The sequence below is a fragment of the Dermacentor variabilis genome, chromosome 1 (genome assembly GCF_050947875.1).
Source record: "Dermacentor variabilis isolate Ectoservices chromosome 1, ASM5094787v1, whole genome shotgun sequence".
NCBI lineage: Eukaryota > Metazoa > Arthropoda > Arachnida > Ixodida > Ixodidae > Dermacentor > Dermacentor variabilis.
In genome coordinates, this window is record NC_134568.1 from 198,649,843 (window position 1) to 198,671,117 (window position 21,275).

At 46.4% G+C, this 21,275-nt stretch overlaps 2 non-coding genes across 2 annotated transcripts; one reads left to right on the forward strand and one right to left on the reverse strand.

The window, feature by feature from the left end:
• Positions 1-6,207: 6,207 nt before the first annotated feature.
• Positions 6,208-6,401, forward strand: LOC142567933 (U2 spliceosomal RNA). The gene has a single exon (XR_012825312.1). It is a non-coding gene; the product is annotated as a U2 spliceosomal RNA (small nuclear RNA).
• A 2,615-nt stretch (positions 6,402-9,016) lies between these two features.
• TRNAT-CGU (transfer RNA threonine (anticodon CGU)) lies at positions 9,017-9,089 on the reverse strand. Its single transcript has one exon. It is a non-coding gene; the product is annotated as a tRNA-Thr (tRNA).
• Positions 9,090-21,275: the final 12,186 nt, after the last annotated feature.

Here is a 21,275-nt window from a genome sequence, read left to right on the forward strand (position 1 = left end):
CTCTTTCGACGTGACTTTGTGAAGAGAGTTTGTTTCACTAGTCAAGTGCTGGCAGATGTCCAATCGATGAACGTGTGCCAAAGCCTTCATGAGGAAGGCTTTCGCGCTGGCCGTTACGCATCATTGAAGCCGACTTCTGCAAAACGGTGAAGTACACTGCACTGCGAGCAATTGTGCGCTGACTCACCACAAATGACGCCGCAGATTTGACACGCTTTAGAGAGCTTAGGCGCAGGCAGCCCGCCCACTGTCTGACGCAAATGCAAAGTTGCGGCCCCTTCAGATTGAAATTAGCAATTGTTTGCCTTTAGGCTTCACCCTCGAATGACACTCTCGCATGCACGTTTAGGCAACGTGTGCTGGTTCTGGTTATTTTGTTCGATTTGTTAAAGTTCTAGCAAACTGCCAGTATAAAGGACCAGCGTTACAACTACTGAAAAAGGCATCAGCAATAATGACGCTGTCGCTCACTCTGCAAAGGAAGCAAGGCAAAATATTTCTAAAACGAGCGATCAGCTGGCAGACGTTGTCGACTACATGAATAACCCTACGGGAAAGAATAACCTTATAATTAAAGGTTTAAGGTTTTGAAAGGATACAATGAATCTGAACAGATTGTCAAGAACATTTTTTTTTTTTTCTACGCACGTCAAGATAACAACTGGTGACGTCGAACGGGCAAAACGTGTCGGCAAAAGGCAACCAAGTTTTTGACAGGCTCGTCATAGTTCAATTGCTCAATTTAAAATCGAAGACAGGACCTCTGCGCGATACATTCAAATTGAAAATCATGGCTTGCCCTAAAGTCTGCATCGACATAAAAAGAAAACACTTCTCACCTAACGTTCAATTAGCACGCAATAAGCTGTGCGAATTCGTGAACAGCAATCGTGAAAATAACGAGCGTTTTTCTGTTAACAAGCTTCGATATGAGATTTAACAAGCTTCACATGCATGACAAAGTTTAGCAACATGATCCGGCCACGTACAAATGCTGTCGTCGAGGCTTCTGCTAGGACGTCCAACACAACCCGATGACAGTCCACAGCTTCCCATGCCGCGAATTCAATTTCAGTGCCTCTGGCAAACTTTTGCAAATTATATCGTAAGCTTGACGTTTTAAAAGCTACCTCGCATGCATGCTCAATTGACATCACTATCGGTATGAAAACCTGGCTATCAGACGGCGTAGGTATACAGCAGCTACATTTCACTTCCCTCATTTGCAATTTATCGAAAAAACAGGCTTTTCTCTCGGGGAAGGGTAGTGAAAACCGCGATCTAGGATCGAAGTTACAGTTCTTCCGCTGTTGCATTGATGCACCCGTCGAAATCATTCTCATGTCTCTGGATCTTAGCCATAATAAATGCATCATAGGTGCCTGCTATCTATCGACCACCTGGTAGCCATCCGGAGTTAGTTTATCTTCACGAAGCCATAGATAACATCTTGAACAGGTATCCAAACCGTTTCCTTATTCTCGGTGGCGATTTCAACTACCCTTCCGTTAAAGGGAAGCTGAAGAGTCTGTCGAATTCAATAAGACGTTCATATACGGATGCGGGAACCTTATAAACCATGTAGGTAAAATTTGGGTTTTTTTTCAATTAGGAGCGATGTAATCGTCGGTTAAAATTGCGCTGTAGCTCCGCCCCCCGTCGAATGCCGCGCGCTGCGGCTGACGCTGACGATGCGAGCGGAGACCGGAAACCGCGGTGTTGTGACGTCAACACTAGTGTTCCGTTCCTTCGCAGCCTCCGCGACCGTGCCTGACCGTGCTTGTTTCTGCGTGCGTGCCATCGTAATCTGCTTCGATCGACCCTGCATTCCTTTGTTGGTGCGTCTGCGTGTATGCAACGTGCGCAGCATCAACTGAAGTGGTGGGCCGATCATGCCGGCTTTCTGTGCAGCCTACGGTTGCACGAGCACCAGCGGCCGCGACGATGTTGTCTTCCATTACTTCCCACAAGACAAGAAGCTTTTAACGAAGTGGGAGGCTGCTGTGAAGCGAGAGAATTTCAAGCCCTCAAGAACAACAGTGCTGTACTCCAACCACTTCCGTGACGACGATTATCACCAGAATTTATCATTAAAACGTACGTTGGGTTTGCCAGTCAAGTCGGCTCGTCTAAGGCCCGGCGCAGTGCCGACCTTGTGATGCATTGTGCATGCTTCTGCTTTTTGAGTAATTTCGTTAATTTCTTGACAGCAGCAGCAGTCTTCTTCATCGTCCAATGGGATACAGTGATGGCACGAACACCTATTAAAAGTGAAGTGTGTTTAAAATGGCATCAAAGACTACCAAAGAAGCATTTGCACTCATGAACACATGCAAAGAACTAGTATAAAATTACCAAGTGCACCTTAGCTTGTTACATTATCAAGCACGCAGCACGTATACGGCCAGCCCTGCAATTCGGCCTGCGCAGTTGCTGTATATGGCCACAGAATGAGAGAGGACTACTTGCCACTAGCAGGCTTTCTAAACGCAGCGCGAAAAGATCGGAGCAACGAAAACAAAGACGGCACGAGTGCGGACTGACTGATGATAACTGGTGTTGGAAGGCCTTATGAATACACGAACTCGCCCCAAACCTGGATTTTGATTTACTGCGAGCTCCTTCGTGTTAGCACGCTGAACGGAAGGTGCATGTTTATCTCCCGCCCTTGACGCAGGTTTCATCGCAAAGCGCCGCGAATTTTCTATTTGCACGTGTGTTGTAAAACAGCCTGCATGCAGCTGCCATAACACAGTGCAAAATTTCGATACGATATTCGAATTCGGAGGGTTGAAAACCATTATGTACAGATGTTCACTCATTTTTTCTGGAAAACCTTTCAGCTTCCCTTTAACTGGTCATCATGTCAAGTCGCGTCCCACACTAATCGATTTAAATGCTTGCAGTTCCTCCAATGACTCCAGTTTCGCAAACCCACCATCTACCCACCATCTACACGAACCTATTCGTAGTGATCATGTTCTGGACTTAGTTTTAACGAATCAACCCGACCTCATCACCACCCGAGTATTAGAACAAAAAGTGATCACAAGATTGTACATACATTGCTCAGTCTCACGTTCCCGTGTCGAGAAAGTTAAAGCGAAAAAGCGCATATTGAATTATGCGCGTGCGGACAATGTAAAAATGAATCGTATGTTAGGCACATTTTGTGCTGACTTTCTAAACTTTACAAATCGCTCAACTGAAGAGAATTGGCGTTTGTTTCGCGATAATCTAAAAGAAATGGGAAAATGCTGCGTTCCAAAACCTGACCATGACCTCGAAGTATGATATCCGTGGTTCAAGCGAGATGTCAAATGTAGCACAAACAAAAAGACAGCGTACAGAAAAGCTACTTAGACTTAAACTACTTAGACTGGCAAAACTACAGAAAGATTTCGAAGGTAACTGAAAATGTTATCATTGAAGGTAAGAAAACTACTTTAATTCTACTCTTTCCAGTATTTTAAAGACCAATCTGAAAGAAATTTGGAACGTTATAAAACCAAAAATCATGAGACATTCCACTCCATGAAGGTGGATGGCCAGCGAAGCTGTTTAGCATGCGACACAGAGGTGACACAGAATTGTGAACAAATGCACGAACTGATTTACCGTGATTTTTATATACATTCGCTTGGACGACGGGACCGCCGCCTCGAGGAGCTGGAGAAAACCAGACACGCGTGACATTTCGACGAGACCGCCTCCACGGCAGAGGGGAAGGAAAGGAAAGGAGATACGCAAGCGCTTGGAACGCCGACAAAGAGAGGGCGGTTCGAACGTAGACATGGCCGACGCGGGTCAAAGTGAAGTATTTGTTCTTAGGCGCTATCCTGGACATTCCGCCATTTTCTTCGATGCGTGACGTAGGCGCGACGCAAACAAAATGGCACTGGTCGTCCCATCTTGCTTACGTAACGTGACGCCAACTTGACGTTTCGCCTAAGAAACTGAAATGAAGGTATTGAATGTAGCGTTATCGGTAAAGCAAAACAGTTTTCCTCCGCGGTAAAAATAAAGCAGCTATCTCAAAGCGTATGATTATTCCGTCGAAAACGCTTCTCGCTTCCGTCGTCTGCTGCGCACAAGCCATCGTCTGCTTCAACAGCTAGGATGCGTGTCCCCGGAAAATGTAATGAGTCATCGCATGTTGGTGCCAACGCGCTTGTTTTCTTGCTTGAGACAACATACGCGACATACCAGTGGTGATGCGCGCACGTTCTAGGCCACGTTATCGCTATCTCGTGAAACGCAAGTGACTCAGCCCGACTCGGCTGGCTGAGAAACGGCCGAATATCACCGATAGCGTTGCGGGCGCCAGAGATATCCACTAGCGCGACGCAAGCGCCGGCGCTGCCATCTCTTGTTCATTTCGCTGGTTACTCGCACCGCGGGAGGAAACTTCAAGGCGCCGCCTTGAGTACATTTTAGAGCGCAGCTCTTTGGCGTCCGTTCCTGGGTTTCGCGTCGGCGTCGTCGTCGGCCTCGTAACCAGCTCCGCCCCCCTTTCATCCCCCCAGCGCTAGCAGCGATCGACTGATACCGCTGGATGCCGCTGACGCCGCTAGAGAGTCAAGATAACGTGACTGCATAGAACACCGTCGCCGCCATGCAGAAAGAGGAGGAAAGGGTCCCCCCCCTCCCTGTTCTTGTGTGGCGGATAGGGTGCTCTTCAGTTGCCGACGCGCCGGTTATTCGCTGTCCCTGAAACCAACTCCGCAGCTGGGGTTGACTCACTATCGGCGTCAGCGGCATCAGTCAGTCGCTGCTATCTCTTCCCTCCTCCCTTTATCGTGTTGTCCGCTTGCTGCGCGCGCTTCTGCCCCCATCGTTTGCCGCTGGGTGTACACGCCGCCCCCCTCCCCCCTCTTCCTGCGAGTCTCCGGTTGTCAAAGCGCCGGCTCGAACTTAGTTCCTTTCTTCGCTCCTCCTCCAATGCAACCCCTGTGCGGTGGCAATCAGAGAGCCAGATCGGTGGCGGCGGATCTGTATATGTGCACCGCCCGAGCCGAAATTGCCGCTGCCGTTCGCCCTGTGCGGTGGCAATCAGAGAGCCAGATCGGTGGCGGCTTGACATAAAGACAAACAGCAATTTCCTAACACTTATGCGGGAGAACATCCCGTTCCTCTCGCTCGTAACGCGTCCCACGGCTGTGACAACCTCGCGAGGCACTTGTATACATCTCGTCTTTGAGAATCAAGCATTGGTGTACCAAGTCGAACATATATCAGTCTATTTCTCCGACCACAAAGCTTCCTTCATGACTGTCAAGAACTGTTAGTGGAGTCTTTGTTAAAGGAATACGTGTGAAAAATAAAAAAAAAATTCTGTGATAGCGCATATATGTGTTGCTAGATTTCTTTGCCTCAATCTATCGAAAAGGTGAAACAGCTTATTTGCTGCGCTCAAATTTCGCATTAGGAAGTAACGTAATCGTCGGCAATTTTTTTCTTTATAAATTAGAAAGAGGCCGTTGTCATAACTTTTGATTGTGCGAAAAGGCATGAACCTTGATTACAATACAAATGCAGCAGTGAAAAGTGGACAACATTGCTGAAAGTTTGCTATGTTCAACCAATATTATTTCGTATGAACGCGTTCTTTTAAAAAATGATGGCCCCAAACACAAATGCCAACACCACCCGAGAGCGATGCAAATACTATGAGCACGCGTTATGAACAAAAGATTTTCGTGGCGCCAAACGACGGGGAAAATGTGGCAATACGCATTCCTCTCAGCTGCTATTGCATATGGCTGCTCATTAGCATAATTCGCGCGGCTCGTCGCAGCAAAAATTATGGCGGAAAATCTCAGCAATGGCGGCCCAGCGCAACGTCACGCATCGTCAAAATGACGTTTACGAAACAGCCCTTCCTGTAACGCTCCTCACGAGATATTCCTTCAGCCAATCAGCAAGCTGGCATGGCGCATATCTTGGATCGCCACCACATATTCGCGCAATTGCAGATGCATTGCACTGGCTTCTGCACGCTACCGCTCACATTCTTTTTGAAGCGCTAACATCACAATATATCTGCCAAGGACCAAAAAAATGTATTAGTCCATAAAATTTGCAGCTCCACGTCACGTTTCGTCATCTTGATGAAAACGCAAAATGAAATTTCGCAAAACCCGTTTCCCGGCACAAATTTCAAGGCAAGTGAGCTCTCCACAGCCAATCAGGGAGTAAACATGGCGGATAATGGCGGCCGTGCAGCCACCATGTGTGTCGAGAATAGAGCTCCTTATCAGATTAATATATCTGATACGGGTTGTATTTGGACCCAATATATTAAACTTATTTTTGCAAGTTGGCGGAGTGCTTGAAGCCTGCTTCACCTCCGCCGCGGGTCGGCCCGTTATTGCACTATTTTCGGTATCGGCCCACGGTTTTTGGCCTATGGACATCGATCCGCTGGAAACTAGCCATATACAGCTTCGCTGTAAAAACAATCAGTCCGCTCCGTCACTATTCAATGAAAGCGGAAATTTCTTATTACCAGAAAGCAGCCCCACTGAATTTAATAAACATTTTACACGTGTATTTAATGATGAATTGCCACTTGCGAATCCCGCTGGCTATCTTCCGGAACCTAATGCTTCATTTCCTTATTCACCTACCGTGACGTCAGCACACGGTGTAGCCTGTGAAATCGACCGTTTGCCGCTCAACACAAGCCTGGGGCTCGACAGCATCAGTTCTTAACTTTTGAAGACAGCCTGTCGGCATTCACCACAGTTGCTTTCGTTGATACTCCAGCAATCCCTCGACTCTGGTTTCTGTGCCAGAGGACTGAAGATCCGCTTATATCCTACCAATATTTAAATCGGGTGTAAAGACTGATTCGAATAGCTAACGACCAACTCCCCTTACATCTGTTTGCTGCAAGCTGATGGAACATATTCTTTACACGCATATTCGGAACGACTTCTCATTCAACGATCAACATGGCTTCCGTAAAAGAATTACCTCGAACCCAACTATACGAGATAGTAACAGACCTTCATTACTCTTTGCACAATCATTTTTCAGTCGACGCCCTTTTTATACACTTTGAGAAAGCCTTTGATAAGGTGATACATAAGCGTTTAATGCTTAAAATTCACAATTTGCAGCTCGACCTAAATAGAAAGTGGTGCATCGAATAAGTTTTATATATTAGAATGCAGACAGTTAAACTAGGCAATTGAATTTCCAGTTCAGCATGGGTAAAATCAGGTGTGCCTCGAGGGGTTGTGTTAGGCCCTCTACTATTTCTGATATCTACGCATAAATGACATCGCTTCAAACATAACTTTCTTCAATCAGTATTTTGGCCCACGATTGTGTAGTCTATGAAACCATAATTAATCCCTCGGATGTGGATGCCCTACAGATGCATCTCTTTTTGCTTCAGAATGGTTTAAAAGATGGCGAATTAATGTAAACGTACACAAAACAAAACATGATAAATTTTCCTCCGATGCTAATATTTTTAGGTGTTACTTTTACATCAAATCTAAACTGGAGAGCCCACATAGGGCACATCACTTCTAAGGTCATTAGGAAACCGGAACTTCTGAAACTTCGGTTACATTTTGCTAATGAAGGGGCCAGACTGCTTGCGTATATTTCAATAATACGGTCTTCCTTGTAAGTTGCTTCCGTTATATGGCATCCCCACCAAGCTCCTCTTACAAATATGGTCGAAGCAGCGCAGAACATCCTGTTTCATTCTATCATCATATGCACGGTATCAAAGCGTATCCGCTTTGAAAGAACCCCTTAATGTCAATTCACTTACCATGCGCATAAAGCTTTCCCGGCTATCATTTTTTTTTTATTCCCTATTCCATAGTAATGCTCCGTTTGCGCTTGTGCATATACTGACAGCACCTCACACCTCATCATGTCTCGACCATTGCTGTAAAGCTTGCCCAATATTTGCACCCACGAACAAGTATCAGAACTTACCGTCAGCCTCATCAATTACAGACTGGAACTCATTGCCATCCAACATTGCCATCATAAAAGAGTCAGTTTCTTTTCTTCAGTCACTTTAAAACTTTCTAGAAGAAAGCATTCCACTTGTTTCGTAATGTGTTCAATAATTGCTTTATGTACCTTCATTTTTAAGGTCATGTGTCATTGCATGTCAATGATACTGTTTTTCCCTCATTTCGGACCGCTTATTACGGTCTTTTTTTTCAAAATTAAAGAAACCTAAGGTCGTCATTTTGACACGATCGCTTAAACCAAGTTCGAATCGCAGAAGGCCGCTCGACTCCTTCCGAAAGGAACACGTGCAGCACATATTCCCAAAGTGGCAGGAACGCTGGGGGCGCTGTATTGCTTCGCAAGAGGACTATTTCGGAGGCGACAGTGTTTGAATGCACATAAATTACTTTCTTCAAGACTCAGCCACTCTCGAAACCTTTTGGCCCCACCTTGTATTAGAACGGCTTACTTGCGCAGTCACTTGATGCATGTTATTATTTTTTGTCATACACTATATACAGAATAGAGGGATAAGACATATGCCTCTTAACAGCAACTTCGAAATTAAATTGGTGGGTTTAATCCCTCGAAACTGTTCAGTGGGTTATGAGAGACGGTCGGGGGTCTTCAACGACAACCCGGGGGCATCCAACGTGTACCTAAATCTAGGAGCGTTCTTGCATCGCATCGAAGTGCGGTCGCCGTGGCCGGGAGTCGAACCCGCGGCCTAGTGCTCAGCGGCAGAACGCCATAGCCACTGAGCAATCGCGACGGGTAGCGGCGAAACAATAAAGAATAATAACACGCTTACATTCAACTTCCGGATGAAGATTACATATATAACTTTCCGCTGACTGTTTCTTAACCGGCGTAATGAAAGGGGGTTAACCGAGCGGCCTGATTTTTATTAATCATATCATGAGAAGCCAACAAAGACACCAAGGAAAACATACGGGAAATTACTTGTACTTACCAAATGAATTAAAGAAATGATAAATTAATGGCAATGAAAGTGGATGAAAAAACAACTTGCCGCAGGTGGGGAACGATCCCACGTCTTCGCATTACGCGTGCGATGCTCTAACCAATTGACCTACTGCGGCGCGGTTTCCCCATCCACTTTCTTGGGTATTTATGTGTTAGTACGAGAACTAACCTTGGGAGCGTTAGCCAGCACCACCACTCACAAACCTTGGCGGCGGATGTGGAACATCCTTTCTGCCGCAGGCTCCACGAGCACGTGATCTTTATAAGTGAAGGCAACTGGTCAATAAACCCGCACATGCTACCTGAAGGCATCAATGTTGCCGGACTCGAGACCCTCGTTATGTAAGATCGAGAAGAAAGGGGTTTAACCGAGGGACCCGATTTTTATTAATCATATCACGAGAAGCCAACACAAAAAGGACACCAAGGAAAACATAGGGGAAATCACTTGTACTTACCGATTGAATTTTAAAGAAATTATAAATTAATGGCAATGAAAGTGGATGAAGAAACAACTTACCGCAGGTGGGGAACGATCCCACGTCTTCGCATTACGTGGGATCGTTCCCCACCTGCGGCAAGTTGTTTTTTCATCCACTGTCATTGCCATTAATTTATAATTTCTTTAATTCAATCGGTAAGTACAAGTGATTTCCCCTATGTTTTCCTTGGTGTCTGTGTATGTTGGCTTCTCGTGATATAACCGGCGTATGGTACACAAGCTAAGCAAACTGAATCGTAAAGCATGGGACGGAGGAGCAGGCGCTCTGCACGCGCTACAAGATATCGACCATGGTTTCTTGAGCCTCTCTTGATTCCAAGGCTATTTATCCCTGGTACAGCCGTACTCCAGTTCATTTCGGTCCTTCTCCGCACAAATAGTGAAGGAGTCAACGACTTTCTTTCCGATGTCGTGCAGTCGTCCCAACCGACCACGCTTTGAAGAGCTGTATATAGAAGGAATCAAGCTGTAAATTACGCCTGTTCCTCACGTACTACTTACTAACGTGAGGCATCTTGATGTATTAATTAATCAATTAATTAGCATACGAATAAATAATTATAACCAGCAATTACTTAGCACCAAGAATATTTGATTATTTATTTACATTACTCGTGCGTGAATAGAGAGAGCTGACAGGGTAGAGGTTAACCGGAACTGAGTCCGCATGGATACCCTAAACCGGGGAAGGTGAAGAGGGGCCAAAAAATGAATGGGAAAAGAGAGTGTTCATCCACGTGCGTACACACTCGAGAGTTGGTCACACAGTCACACGCAGTAAAGGACAGTGGACACGATAAAGTGCGGCAGTGTGGCTTTCTGCATCGCAAACTCACGACGCCACGTTTCGAGATATTTCTGTGAACGGTTTATCCTCTCTAAACGACTCAGACTCGGGTCTACTGTCTAACCGACTATCCATTTTCGAAGGAACAGCAGCCGTGTAACAGGTGCTACGCGGTTTTGTAACTTTGTGCAGAAGGGAATTAGCAATGGTGCAACATATAAAAGTACATGTGGAATTAGCATATAGCATACTTAGCAACTTGCAATGCAGCAGAGTAGCTCGAAGCTACATGGTGCATAGTGGAGCGACCGCCCAACGGCGTTGGGCTCTGGTTCGATGCCCAGACCACGATGAATATATCGTCAACTGCAAAGCTTTCTTTCTGAGAAACCCGTTTTCTTTTTTTTTTGTAGCTTCGTCTTCATAGTCGGCTGGATGACATTTTTCTTTCCCTCTCATCAACACCCCCGCCCCCTTGCGGATTTTCACAGAGCTCATTTGCAAGGTAAGCAGCGTGTTTCCGACATCTAGGACGCCAGTAAGCAAATAATAATAATAATAATAATAATAATAATAATAATAATAATAATAATAATAATAATAATAATAACCTACGAATTGCTTTATCTCCAAAAAGAAAATAACCTGACCCAAGAACCGACGAAGTGCTCGCGTCCCTCAAATAACATTTCGTCCTGTTGAAACCTGCAGAAAACCGCTGCGCTGTCGTCACTGCATCCACCCGTAGTCGCATGGCGAGGCATGGCGAAACCTGACCAGACATCCATTCCTAGTCGGCTAGGCGTTTTCGCAGAGGCAGGCAGCAGGGCAGCGCATGCAGGGTGGGCAGATAAGTAGGTAAGTTCCTGTCTCGCCTCGTTTCGAGCCTCTTCAACGCACATTCCTTTCTTGTTTTTATTTATGAAAAGCGAAGCTTTCGTGAAGCGGCTAACTAAATTGCTAAACAAATTACAATGTTCATCTTCTTCAACGCGTTTTGAGCACACAGTGTGTTGTTGATTTGCCGGGAAGGCAAATCAACAAGACGCGGAGACACGCTCCTGTCACGCTAACCACGCGACTGCGGAATAACACTGCCTCCGGGATCGCCCTACTTCTCACCCCGCCATATCCGCGGCCAGCCCACATTACTCGGCAAGAAGTCGACCGAGCAGACACTCCAACCACTGGGAAAGAAGGCATACAAAGCTTCGCTTCAATGAAGGAATTATGCTCTTTGAGGCGTATACTTGTTGCACTGAGAATATTTAGGTACCGTTTCTTGTTTCACTGCGCAATTCCGCAGGGAACAGAGCCGGCAACCGGAACATAGGGGTAGTACAGACAAGGATACTTATATAAGCCGAATCGTTATATGGTTGCTGTCCTGTGTGTGATCTATTCGGCAACAAAGCAGCTGCAGGAGTCACAGTCAGGAAAGTACTGTAGGGTTCGCCTCAGAAAGCTTCATTGTAAAAGAAACTCAAGTGTCAAATGGTGGGATCGATCCTCTGTCTCCTCGCACAGCAGCCGGACGCTCTAATCATTGGGCCACTCGCGCGCATAATTCTCTGGTGGCAAATGTCTTTGAGACGTTTGGCGTGAGCCTCACGTGCCAGTTCCTCGCATTCATCTATCGTAGCAGCTAGCGCTTCGAGACGCTGTGTTAGACTGCATTGCTTTCGGGATCGGCCCGCTTTCTACAGGCATTTCCTTGTAGCAGCTAGCGCTAACGGCTACGTAGAAGCTGTTGCGCCGGCTTCATAATTGGCCCAGGTCAAACAGCTTTTAAGTTTCTTCGCCAGCGTACAAATGCCACCGTCCTTTTAACATAGACCGCATAACATTAGACCATAGGTAAGTACATCTGTCTAACACTTAGTCGTAGATGGCGTCACTAGCAGTGTTTCTCTCCCTTACACCCGTCCTGTACCTACAACTAGGCAGAACCACACAATCGGCATGCCGTGAACTTGTGTCGAATGGCCGGATTAGAAGCATGCCGTTGGCGTCATACGAACGCCGTCACCGTCGTCTTGCTGCTGTCGTCACATACACGCTCACGTCGCGCACACAACTCCTTGCCTCACACAAACAAATTAGTCCACCTGGTAACGCTTTGTGGAACCCCAAACGATGCTGGATAGCCAGATACCCGCAAAATGCTTCGCATAATATCTATTTTCACAGTTCGAGGAGGTCTGCATAAATTTATCTCTTCATTTTTTCGTTTTTCCTTTTGTGGTGAACCTTTTTCGCGTGCGTCATTCCGCTGAATATAAGTTCTGCGTTCATATGTGAAATAAAGCCAGCTGAAAGTTTAGCACTTGTTCTCGTCCTTTCGTGTTTCCACGCTAATTCACCATCGGTAATGCAGCACCAACATGCCCAAGTCGTCACCTAGTTAAACTGTTCTTGCAATATTGGCTGCAATCCGGTGACCTTGACCGTCTTCTGAACGCAGTCCTCTGCAACTCTTCACTCGTTAATACACACACAAATATTCCCGTCCTGCTACTGGGCACATCCAATTGTTAGATTTTGTTCTTGGGAAGCTGGCGGTTTCGTGCAACATTTATTGCCGCAACAACGTCAATAAGCATGTGTGTGGCAAGAGATGAAAGGCCATGTGTGTATACAACATGGCTTTTCATCTTATGAGCACGGCATTTCCTTGTCACGCAGAACCGATAAAAAGCCATCGTAGTTAAAAGCTTTCCACTTATTATTCCGACTGGATTCTGCTCGTCATTCTCATACGTTTCATTTTTAATCCACTTTAAGCACAGATGCGGAGGATATTCATTTTATCTATGAGAACGAATATGAAAAACTGACACCTGAGTTGGAAGAACTACTAGCTAGCTTGCTGTGACGGCTCACAGATGCGGCTCAGTGCCTATCTAACATTACCAAAAAAAAAAAAAGATAGGCTGTCAGGTGACTTCGAGCCAATGAAGTAAGAATAGACTTTATATGGAGCGAAGTTAAGCAATATAACATCAAACATAACAACCAAAAACATAGAAGGAAACAGCACGACTACATTTATTTATTTATTTATTTATTTATTTATTTATTTATTTATTTATTTATTTATTACTGCTAGCCTTCGATAAAGCTGTAAGCACGAGTCGGAAATTCAGGATTCCTTTTTGATTTAACACAACCTAGTGGTTCACAGCAAACAGAACTGCTATGGCGCAATCAAAACAAGGAAGAAATATAAGGCATATAAATAAATTAACCAAAATTAGCACCATGCATAACTTAAAGGGAAGCTGAAAGGTTTTCAAGAAAAAATGAGTGAACATCTGTACATAATGGTTTTCAACCCTCCGAATTCGAATAACGTATCGAAATTGAGCGAAAGAAAGCGCAAATATATTTTATTTCGACGAAAAGTACAGCAGCGGACACGCTAAGCTCGCGCGTCTCGTTTCCGCCTGTGATTGGTCGGTGCGCCTCGTGACGTCAACTCTGCCGCTGCCGACCGCTGCCGCTACACATGAAGCGCGGTGCCAGGTATTTTGGTGCTGTTTTTCTGAGACAGTAATGGAAAATTTAGAGAGACTGCGTTTTTCTGAGGAGTACGGCGTTACCCCCTACATGTACGAGCCGATTGCGAAGAGCCGGCCTCTCGAAGAAGCAAACGATGCTGGTGCGAGCAGTGCTTTCGACGCGAACGAAAGCAAAGTCTTGGGATCTCCTCGTGTTGGAAATGCACTTTGGTGAGTATGTTTCTTGCAAAGCGATCTAGTGATCTCGCCGATCTTTCGCCGATCTAGTGAGCTCGTTTCCGGTCAAACAACTGTAGTGTTGTGTTCCTGCATGCCTCCTCGTGGAACGTAAGCGGGGATGCGATCGTCGGCATTTGTGCGCTGTCCAAAGCTGTCGGCAATCTACAAAGACGGTTTAAACGCGTGAAAAGCTTCCCGGTTCATGCAGTATGTGTAGTGACCTTCATCTGTTGACTACCACTCACGTTGACTACCACTCACGTTAATTACCACTCACGTTGACTACCACGCACGTTGACTACCACTCTGCATACACGCAGACGCACCAACAAAGGAATGCAGGGTCGATCGAAGCAGATTACGATGGCACGCACGCAGAAACAAGCGCGGTCAGGCACGGTCGCGGACGCTGCGAAGGAACGAAGCAGAGTTGACGTCACAACACCGCGGTTTCCGGTCTCCGCTCCGCTCGCTCACTCAAAGGGGGGCGGAGCTACAGCGCAATTTCAACCGACGACTACGTCGCTCCTAATTGAAAAAAAAAAACCCCAAATTTTACCTACATGGTTTATAAGGTTCCCGCATCCGTATATGAGCGTCTTATTGAATTCTACAGACTCTTCAGCTTCCCTTTAACGTACCCATGACAAGTGTTTTCTTACTGCAGCTACAAAATATATGCAAGACGAGCATTGCACAATATAAAAATCGAGACTATTTCCTTCTCTGATCGTCCGCAGAAAGAATGAATTCGCAAGAACTGCAGTCCAACAAGAATATTCTAGTTTCTTCAGATGATTTGAGTCTTTACGCCCTAGAGCAACGTCTGGGCAGGAATAATGCAACGATAGCCGACACAGCGGGTACCGCCTGGACTACCAATCAGACTCGTTCGGTCGGGAGCAGTAGATGCTAAGAGTAGAATAAGGCCAAAGAAATCGATGCATATTGTGGAACGTTATGGCCTCTGTGAGCGACGAAGACGGTCTGTGAATGGCTAAGAATTGTGAGAGCCACAGCTGGCCATTTTCCTTCATGACTTGCATGTTAACCTCGGCGCCACCATACAATTAAACTCACGCCATTTTCTTAGATTAACAAAAAGCGTTTGGTAAAGTGCCACATCAACAATTCCCATTAAAACTTGCCCAGTTAAACTTAAACTGCAACGTCTTCGTTTGGACTGAGGAATTCTTGTTCAACCGATCTCAAGACGTGCTTGTTAATAACCATGCGTCTGACCCTGTACCTATCATAAGAAACCAACAAACACTGACACCAAGGGCAACATAGGGGAACAACATATGTTGTCCTTGGTGTATGTTGGCTTCTTATGATATGACTAATAAAAATCGGGCCCCTCGGTCAACCCCCTTTCTTCTCGTTTTTGACCCTGTTCCTGTAACATTTGATGCGCCCAAAGTGTTGTTCTCAGCCGTCTCCTATTTCTAATATATATTGACGACCTGCCTCAACACTTATCTTGCCAATTCCGAATGCTCGCTGGCGATTGTGTAATTTACCGATCAGTTCCTAACAATTTCGACGCAGTAAATCTTCAGCATGATCTTGACCGTGTTCAGAAATTGTGCATCCGGTAAAGACTCTTAACCTGGCTAAATGTAAACTTATTTCTATTGTCCGCCATAAGTGTCCCGCAACCTTAAACTGCATAGTTGCTAAGGGACCTATAAAACTAATAACATAATTCAAATACTTAGGCGTTACTTTGTCTACCGATCTGCCATGACATGCGCATATTACTAACGTCATATCATTGGCAAACAGAGTTTTCCGTTTTCTGAAACGTCATTTTCGTCACGCGCCCAAACATGTTAAGCTCCTCACCTGTAAATCACTTATTCGCTCGAACCTAAAGTAGGCGCCAGTCATATGGTCTCCGCATCAAGCATGCCTCGTAAATGACCATGGAGCGGTACAAAATTGTGCCGACAGATTCATTCACTCGTCTTATTCTCACGAAGCCAGTGCTACCGCTCTCAAAACGGAAGTTGGGTTGTGGACGTTATCTTCCTGCCGACGCACAGCCACACTTTGTCCATTTCACAAACTTTTCTATTCATCACTTAATAGCGTTCCTTGCACGACTCCACCCGCATACATATCTCGCAACACTGATCACCAACTGCAGGTTTCTCGTACAGGTATAAGACCTGTTATTTTTTCAGCATATTTCTTCTTTCATGAAGCCAAAGACTGGAACGGCTTTCCTCACGATTTCGTCGCCTCAGCTGCGCATCAACTTTTTCTGCTAGTGTGACTGAGTGCATGTTTACACAATACTCAGTGTTTTATTGTTCCTTTCAGTACACTCACCCCTTGTGTATGCCCTCCGGTGGGGTGTTTAATGTAAACAAATGAATATGAAATCAAACAACCACCGGGGAATCTTTAGTAAAACTAACGCTAGATCCAGCCTGACTTGTAGCCTTCCGAAACGCTCCATTCGTTTCTTCAGTGATAAATTTATTATTAGCCGAGAAAATGTAACCTCAGTGTTGTCAATCGTAGGGAAATTACCCTGCCTGCAGGGCTTTTTTAGAGATTGTCGCTGTTTGGAAAGGCCGCAGAACCGTCCGAGATTTTTTCGACGAAACGTCGGGTTTTTTATTTCGACAAATTTTTCGACGAATCGCCCGGGAACTTTCGAAACTGCTCAAAATCTGTTCAGCCATACCAACTAAAACTATTTCGACATGCCTAAACTAAGACATGCTTCGATTAACCTGCTAGGCATTGTGAGGATTGGGGGGCCAATCCCACCGCTCGTAATCAGTTGCCAAGATTGGAGTCGGGCATGAATTAGATGGTAGCTGGCCCATGCCGTCGTCCAACTTATCCACGCTGAGGACGGTGTTGAAGGGAAGAACTGCTTCTCATCGAGAACGAGGAATATGGGTTTATTTACAGTATCTACATAAGGACGTTGCAGGTCATCAGTCTAGCATGACTGCGAGAGAAAGTACATCAGTCTAGCATGACTGCGAGGGAAAGTACATCAGTCTTGTATGACTGCGAGAGAAAGTACACTGAGCGGCCGCACAACAGCGGCTTATGAACACTCGGTCCACCCTCGATCGCAAGGTGAGGGAAACGTTCGACCAGTCATCGTAAACAAGTCGCCTCCCGGCGCGAGGGATTACACACACACTTCCACACAGGTTCACGGTCCTCAACCAACGTCAGACAGACTTCGTAGAACTCGGGGCTTACGTCAGGAAAGGCGCCTTTTATTCCTCGAGCTGACCCCCGCAGCGCGGCCGCCGGTTGCCCATTGTCTTGCGTCTTGAATGGCGCGTGGGAAAGGGCCTCGAACTACGTTCCCTCGGGGACTCCCTTGTTCACAGCAGACCAGATCGGCGGTGGCGGGTTCAGGCACAAAGCCTGCTTCGTCGAACTCATCTTGGCTCCAGCGACGGAGAGTCGAGGGCGCGTGTATTGTTCTCCACACACAGTCGACTTAGTGACGCCGTGGCTAGAGGTTTGCGGTGGCGTTCCGGGAAAGTTGACGCCGCTGTCGCAACTGGCTGGCAAAACTTGCACCTCAGCGGGCCGTTCTTAACAGCGCTTCCATGGCCCAGAAAATCTCGATTGTCCAGCGCTGACAACCGCTGGGCAGGAAGAGAACGGCTGGTGGCCAGGGGGTGATGCCTTGGCTCGCAGCGACCACTTGTGTAATGATGCTACCGCCCCAAAACATCCAACAAGGACAGGCAACTGCAAAACGAACCCCACAACACGGCTCTGCGCCGAGATGACTTACCTTGGATCTCACTTTAGACCCGCTAGGCTTCAAAGAAAACATAAGTGCAGAAACAAAAAATGCTGCATTTCGCTGTGCCAAATTTTGAAGCAACTTCGTGCTGACAAATTCAGCAATCATAGAGGGAATCCTGCTAAATGAGAGGGGATCTTCTTGGCTTAACAAAATTAACAATAGTAGCCCCAAAATTCGGGCGGGACCCTTAAACGCAGAATTCAAATTAGCCTGCTCAAACCATCCGCATTGCTATGCAACTTTCCCTTCTTATATCTAACAGAGAAGTTGTACTCTTGGAGAGTGAGGCTCCATCGGAGCAAGCGGCCATTCTCGTGTGACATTTGATTGAGCCACGTCAGAGGACAGTGGTCGGTCTCGATGATGAACTTCGCTCCGTACAAGTAACAGAACTTCTGGGCGGCCCAAACTAAAGCGCATTCCTTCTCTGAAGCGCTGTAGGCTTCCTCTCTTACGGTTAGTTTACGGCTGGCATAGAGGATAGGCTGCTCTTCGTTATCGTCGCCGATCTGACTAAGTACCACGCCCATACCTCTGTCGCTTGCGTCGCATTGAACTATAAATTCCTTTGTGCAGTCTGGCGCGCGAAGCACAGGACGAGAAACCAATAGCGTTTTCAAACTTTGGAAAGCGTTCTCTTTGTCCTTATCCCAGTGTACGCTACTCGGTGCTCCCTTTCGGAGGGCGTCCGTTAATGGACTTGCCATTTGCGAGTAATTCGGAACGTACCGTTGATAGTACCCCACAAGTCCCAAAAATGAACGAAGGTCTGTTTTCGTGCGCGGCTGAGAAAATTCTCCAATCGTAGATATTTTCAGCTCGGCCGGCCATCGCGTGCCCTGGCCGACAACATGGCCCAGATAAGTAACCTGTGAACAACCAAATCTACACTTTTCTGCTTTCATCGTTAAGCCGGCTTCCCTCAACCGTGAGAACACCTGTTTGAGGTGCGATACGTGTTGTTCCCAGCTGTCCGAAAAAATTACTACATCATCAAGATATGGCAAGGCGAACTCCTGCAAGTCTTTTAGGGCAATATCCATTAACTTAGAGAAGCTAAACGGCGCGTTCTTCAGCCCGAAGCTGAGTGCGAGAGGGCGAAAAGTGCCTACAGGTGAGATGAATGCGGCATAGCGGCTGGCACTTTCTGAAAGGGGAACTTGCCAGTACCCGCGCACAAGATCTATAGTTGAAATGTACGCTAACTCTTTCAATTCGTTCCTCAATGTTGGGTATCGGGTACAGCTGATCCCTAGTGATGGCATTTAACTTCCTGTAGTCAACACACGGACGGGCGTCCTTGTTAGGGGTTTCTACCAGTATCGGCGGTGACATGTAGTCACTCTCAGCGAGCTCAATAACTCCAAACTCTAGCATGCGCTGTATCTCTGCCTCCATAATCTCTCTCTGTCTAGGAGACACCCTGCAAGGCATTGATCTCACGGCTTGGGTTGATGTCAGCTCTATTTCATGCGTTATTCGGTTCTACCTGGCCGATCGCTGAATCTGTCGAGATATTCCCCTAACACCCCTTTTAGCTCATCTAGCTGCTCGGGTCTTAGAGCGTGCGAGCTGACCGAATGTTTTACTACTTCTTCTAGGCCGATTTCAGAGTTGGAGGTCGCCTTACACTCCTTAAACTTGGTACTAGTGCTATCCTGTACTTTGATGGTATAGTTGAATCCGTTCCGCTCTACATACGGCTTCATCAAATTGCAGTGATATATCCTCACCTCCTTCCTGCGACCGGGCATTTTCGGAGCATAGTTAGTATCTGAAAGTTTGTGCAACACTTTAACGGGCCCGTCCCAGTGAACTTCAAGCTTGTTCTTTCTTGAAGGTTTGAGGATCATTACCTGGTCTCCGGCGTAAAACGTACTATCCTTGTCGTAATAGAATTTGGCGTTCTTTTGCGCCACTCCCATGTTCTTTTCGACTAGCTCTTGGGTTGCACTTGGCCGTTCCAGCAGATTTAGCACGTATGCAACCACTGTTGGACTCTCTCCTCTTTCCTCCCACATCTCTCTTAACATTCTCAGTGGAGAACGGAGTGTCCTGCCATACACTAGTTCTGCTGGCGAGAACCCTGTAGCCTCATGTGGAACCGTTCGCAAAGCAAACAAAGTTGCCAGCAGACAGTTCTCCCAGTCCTCCTTGTGCTCGTAACAGAGCGCACGCAAAACTCGCTTAAGCACTGCATGCCACCTCTCTACACTGTTTGACTGAGGGTGATAGACGGAACTGTGTATTAACTTTAGCCCGCACATTTACAAGAATGTGGAAGTCAGTGCGCTGGTGAATACTGACCCTTGATCCGCCTGAATTTCGGCTGGAAACCCAACTCGTGCAAATACTGCCAAAGCGCGTCAAATGCTGCCTTACTGGTATTATTAACAAAAGCGTCATTTGACCGCGTCATTCTGGGTAGACATCGGAGACGTAAAAACATACGACCGCACGCAAGAGTTTAGAAATATCTCCACCCTGGCACAACTCGTGTGAACCTTACCACACTGTAACATTGTCAAAAGGATCTTCTGCAGCCTGACACGAGAAAAAGTATGCGTGGGTGCGTGAGTGTGTGTGAAATCAAGACTAAATTTGATATTTTAGAGAGGGTAGGCCATCAGGGTGCCCGGTGATGCCTACGTAGGCATAACACCTGTTTTGGCAATCGTCGAGAGCTCGCGAGGTGCCAAGGGCCGAACAGACAACGGCCCTATGAAGCGAGCGCCGGACCAATGGCGAAGCGCGCTGGAGTCGAGTGGCGGGCGCGGCCAATCGGCGACTTTGGAACGACGTTCAATGATTTGCTTTTTTGAGGACTTGTTTCTGTGTGGAGGATATAGCTATAAGCCGGAGAAATGCGCTTTCTGACGAGACCAAGATAGCGACGCTCGCTTGCGCCGTTCCGAAGATACTGTGGCTTGAAAAACACCGTTTCTTTCTTTTCGCGGTTTACATGAAATTTTCCGCCACTTTGGCTGATACAATTGTTTAGAGCACTTCGAAGTGGTTTTCGGTGAAGATATTTCGGAATAAGACAGAAAAAGAGTTATAGAAACTGAAAATGCGTTTTTGAAAAAAATCGGCTTTTTTGGCCATTTTTCGAGATCCGAAAGCCGCGTCCCCCACAACTTTCTGAAAGCTAAAATTCCCTAGACTGCACCTGTGGCCAACACAAGTGAGATGGTGAAGTTTTCACCATCCCACTTCACAAATACTTTTCTGGCGGAGGACAAAAGGTACATACATTTCCGTGGGCAAACGCTTAACAATGATCAGATCAAGCAAAATTACAAGGTATGGTTTGCCAAGCTCTGTACACAAGCACACCTGGGGACTACGCACTTTCGTCCGGGACCCTATGCAACAAAGGTCAGCATGCACCTTCAAGGTGTCCAGCAAAGGAAACCTCAGATCTACGTCACTATGTGCTAGTTTCAGTCGGTGTGCGCCATCTTCCATTATATT